Raw genomic sequence first — 5,289 nt, forward strand, 5'->3', positions numbered from 1 at the left:
GGTCAGGCTGGGACAGGGACAGGGTCAGGCTGGGGTAGGGTCAGGCTCATAGCAGGGTCAGGCTGGGGCAGGGTTAGGCAGCGACCGTGCCCATCCCTTGGGCTGCCCCTCGGCTGGCCAAGCACGGGTGTCTCACGGACTGGCTGTGTTCTCTGGCCGCTTGGGCGAGATCGATGCAAAAGCCACTCCAGGCTTTTTCAAAAGTCGTTTTCGCTCCTTCTCAGCCCATTGAAAGCCCCATTGATCAGCCAATCGATGACAGCCGTGGCCAAGCGCGCCTGCCAGGACCACCCAGGCCCGACCCTGCAGGGGAGGTGGAGGTGGGGAAACCACGGTGTGGGGGGAGGGGGCGTACAGGACGGGCCGCCGTGCAGGCCCCGGCCCCCTCTGGTCCTCAGTTTCCCCTCTCCTCCCTGGCCTCTGCTGCAGGGATGTATGCTCAGCCTGAAAGGGAAGAGCTCAGCTCTCTGCGGAGCCTCGCAAGACGAATGGACTCGAGGGTGGGGCTGCCGGGGCATCGCAGACTCCCCACCCCACCCCTGCCCGTGCTTCTCCATGGTGCCTGCCTCCCCTGCGCTGGACCAACGTCGTTCTCCTCTCCCGTTTAATCTCCCGAAAAACGTCCAAAAGCGAGGCTGCTTTGCTGGCTCAGAGGCTGGATGCTTGGGCCCCGCCAGGCGGGCCAGGCTCCTGGCCTCCCCCAATCCGGGGCTCGCTTTTCTGAGTGTAAATCAGACCCACTGACTCGCTGACTCAGAGCTCCCCCATCACTCAGAATAAAACCCACGGTCCTCCCGGGTCACGAGGCCCGTATGGCCTCACTGTTCCCACCCAAGTTGTCCCCCATCTGCCCCCAGCTCACTCCTTCCAGCCACACCAGCCTTCTGGCTGCTCCGGTTCCCACCCCAGGGCCTTTGCATGTGCTCCTCTGCCCAGCCTGCTCTCTCCCGCCTCCTTCACCTCATCACATATCTCATTCCAACATCGTCATGTTTTTACCTTTACACAGTCTGCTGTCTGTCCCCCCCTCCTCGACCCCGGACCCTGGGGGCCAGCCTCCTTCTCCACCCCTTTCCCTCACTGCCGGCACAGGCCTCGTGCACAGTGCCTCCGCACGTTTGTTGATCAAACAAAGGCCAAAGATTCAAGGTCTTTGAGGTGCCAGAGTCACAGGGAGCAGACAGCGACCCACACATGGGGTGAGGACCCCTGGCAGGTGCGTCCCAGAAGAAGCCCCTACCCGCCCCCAGCTCTGGCTACCTAAGCGGACCATTGTTTTCCCCTCCCCGGCTCTAAAATAGCGATGGCCTTGCTGCGTTGGCATTTCCCGGTTCCAAGTTGGCGGGCAAACCAGGGGCGGGCGCCTGGCCCCTACTCAGGGTGGCGCCTGTGCGGGGGAAGGGCCCAACCCCAAAACCAAGCCGGTGCAAGCAAGACAAAGTTTTCATTTTCTCCATTAGTGAGGAAGCCTGATATGCAAATGCTCCATGGGAGCAACAGAGAGAGATAAAAACTCTCACTAAGGGGTTAATGACTGACTTGGGACGGGTTCCCAGACAGAGGGCTCCTGAGGCTTTCAGACGTACAGCCCTTCCCCTCCCGTGCCACACCTTCACCCCCACTCTCGTTCACCCTGCCGGCTGCTGCCAACGTGCACTCCTCCAGGCAGCCCTCCCAGCCCCTGGCGGACCCGAGCCTGCCCGCCAAACCCACCCCTACCCCGCAGCCGCCCCCGGGGCAGCTAATTAGCTCCAATCGGGCCATTGTCAAGTCATTAGACTCTAATAGCAAAGCAACTAATTAGGAGTCTCGCCCAAAATGGGAGTGGGGAGGGCTGTGCCACCCCCCCAGACTAGAAGTTGAGGCAGGGGTGAGGCGCCAGCAAGCTGAAGCCCACCCTGCCAGCTGCACTTGGGACCAGCTCCCTGGTCTGAACCCAATCACGCCGCCTAGTGACCAAGACCCCAGGGAAGGACACACCCAGGCGGGCCCTGGGTGGGCAGCAGGGTCCCGAGGCCCAGGCCGGGGCAGGGTCAGCCCCTCCCCACCGCCATCCCCAGCGAGGCCCAAGACCTCGGCACGCACCCCCAGCTTTCTGAGGGGTCGAGAAGACATTCCCCACCTGAGGCCTGGCCACCTTCCTTCTGCTGCGGCGAGGGGTGGGGGTGGGGGGGGGAGCTCCGGTGCTGGGGGGAGCCTCAGAGAAACCCGGGCCCCCAGGTGGTGCGGGGTCAGCCTCGGGGAGGCTGTGTGCGGAGGGGGTGGGTAACTGAAGCAACGACCTGACCCCGGAGCTGAAGCCAGAGGTCAGCCCCGCCTCTGGGCCCCGGGGTCAGCAGCACACAGGACGTGGCTGTCCTGGACCCCCCCCCCGCCCCCACCCCCCAGTGTCCTTAGCCGGCCTTGGACGCAGCAGCCTCTAGGACTGGGGACAGCCCGACCGGCCCGCCTTCCCCGGAGCCATGGGTGAGTCACTGTCTCTGGGTCCGTGAAAGGGAGGCATAACGGGGTGGGCAGATCGGACGGGTGCGTGGCTGTGGCTGGGCCGGCCGAGGGGGCAACTTGGCTCGTGTAGTGAACAGAGCCGGAGCCGCTTGAAACCAAAATCCCCAGGTCCAACAGAGCGACCGAGGCGTGGCAGCCGAGCCCCCAGAGCTCAAGAGAGCAGGCATGGGGGCGAGACCCCGGCCAGGGCTGGCCTGCCAAAGTGTGGCTGACGTGGGGACCGAGCTGTGCCGGTGCACCTAGCTGTCATCCGTGTGGAGGCCAAGACGTGGCATGGGGTCCGGGGGTGTGGGGGGGGGGGGCACAGCCGAGCCCTCCCCCTGGACCCATCTCCAAAGGAGAAAAGTCCCCCCAAAGCCACGACACGGGGCAAGGCTGGCCGCGTCTCCCGCTCCTGAGGGTAAGAAGAGGGGTGCGGGCCTGGCTTAGGGGTTGCGGGACGGGCCGATGGAAGGAGACGGCCGGGCCCTCAGAAACACCGCCCCCCCAGACCCCGTGAACGCATGTGCTGCCCCAAGAACCACGTCCACGGGTGACCCCGAGGGGCCCGCAGACCTCACGGAGACGTGTGGGGAGGCCCGGAGGTCAGAGCTGCTAGAGCCAACGCAGGCACAGCGCCCCAAGGGGAGGCACTGAGGCTGGGGACAGGGAAGGCCCAGCTGCCCATCAGACCCCAGAGGCAGACCCGGACAGAAGTTGCCCAGGCCCGTAGTGGGGGGAGTGGGGGGGGGGGCGGCCCTCAGAACTGCCCCCCCCGGCCCCCTCAGCTGTTTCTCCCCCTGTCCTTCGGGCTGGACCGTCGCTGTCCATGCAGATTTGGGGTCCAGCCCCAGAAGCCCCTGTGTTCACCCGCAGGAGCTGCCTCGGTTTCCCTCTCTGTCGGGGACGTCTGAGCCCCTGGGGTCACGCCGGGGCCTTGCCCGGCCACAAGGGCCCTGCCACCGTCTGCTGACCGCCACACCTGTCGGCCCCCACTTACGGAGATGCGGAGGCTCCGGGCGGCCCAGCCCCCTGCCTGAGCTCGGGCCCGGGCTCCCCGCGGCACCCCCGGGCCCCACCCTCGGCCCCGGGTGCCCAGACCCAAGCGGTCTCGCCCTCCAAGCTCTGAAAGCCAGGCAGACTGACCTCTCTCGAACAAAACCAAAAACTCTCCTATAGCAAAATATGGCATCACCCGGTCAAAGCCACTTCTCCCCGGGCCGCGGGCAGGGCTGCAGCGCCACGGGGACCAGGGAGGCCCGACGCCTGCACCGTGGGAAAGACCCTCTCCAGTCGCCATTTTCCTACCTGCACCCCCACACGCGGAAGCACACGCAGCCCCCTTCAAACGCTCCCGCGGCCCGAGCCGCCCGGTGCGGGTTTGTTCCGGGCCCACAGCCCCCGCCCGCATCGGCACCACTCGCACGGGCAGGCCCGCGCTCGCCACTCGGGTGGGGGACTCGGGGACAGCGGGCGCCCTGCACAGTCCCCCGGCGAGGACCCACCCGGCTCGAGGAGGGGACAGAGGAGGAGAGCCAGCCGTGCCGCCATCGCCGGAACCGTCCGCCCCCTCACCGGGGGCCCTGGGACAGCCGGGGCCAGGCCGCACGCGCAGCCACACGCGTGCCCTCCGCTCACAGATGCGCTAAAGACACACGTGTGCGCCCCCCGCACACACACACACACACACACACACACACACCCGTCCTCCCCGGTGCAGACACGCACACGCGGACGGGCACGCGCACCCCCGGGCACGCGCATTCCACGCGCAGACGCGCCGTGCGAACACGTGCACGCACTCTGGCACAATCACGCACGCGCGTGTGCAAACATGCCAGAGCCGGGAGGCACATGCGTCACCCTGCCACGCAGGCGTGTGTGTGAGCGACCCCTGCACGCCGCGGGAAAGAGCACGCGAGTGCACGCGGCGACACAGGCGGAGACACAGAAGCCTGAGCCGGAGGCGCGCCGATCTTCCCCACACACACAGCACGAGCCCCCCGCGGCGGCACACGCGGCCCCGCCGGAGGGCCCAGCCCCACCCGGCCGCGGACAGGTGCAAGGACCAGGGAGGGGCCGGCGCGCGGCCGGCCTGCGGGGGTGACCCGCCTGCGGGTGGCTGACCCGGACAGCGGGGCCCCACCCTGCCGCGGCGGTGACGGTGGGTGCGGGGCTCGCTCGGCCACGTCCACCAGCCGCGTGTGCTCAGGACATGCGCTGCGCGGCAGGAGGATGTGACTGGGAAAACAGAGCCACATACTTATTACCTTGGTGCAGGTACGAGGCCGGCCCGGGCACGCGTGGCCGGCCTCACTGCGCCACTGCCTGTCCGTTCCCCACATGAGCACACCCGTCCCTGCTGTGCCTTTTGTGTGCGCCCCTTCTCTTGGGCACCCCCCCCCATCTCCTCCACCTGCCGCCGCACCGATCCGTTACTAACCCAGCCGGGTCTCTCGTCTCTACCCGCGGGACTGCCGCCAGCTCCAGGCCTGCTCGCGGACCCTGCACCTCTGCCCTGGGCAGCCGCCCCCGGGGAAATCACCATTCCTGGGTGCCCTTGGACCCGAGGCCCGACACCGCCCCTCCTCCCGTGTCCGACACGCACCCTGTCACCGGCTGCAGGTTCCAGGCCAGCCGGCCCCGGGCAGCGAACCTCCCGAGAGGTCCCTGGGCCACCGAGACCCTCGGGCAGCTGGTCAGAACAGGACTGTCAGGTCAGCAGCAGGAGGCGCTCGGGTGTGAGGCCAGAGCCGGGCACCTGGGGCTGCCTCGTCCCCCCCCCCCCCCCCCCCCCCCCCCCCC

The sequence above is a fragment of the Panthera uncia genome, unplaced genomic scaffold (assembly GCF_023721935.1).
Source record: "Panthera uncia isolate 11264 unplaced genomic scaffold, Puncia_PCG_1.0 HiC_scaffold_431, whole genome shotgun sequence".
Classification (NCBI taxonomy): Eukaryota; Metazoa; Chordata; class Mammalia; order Carnivora; family Felidae; genus Panthera; species Panthera uncia.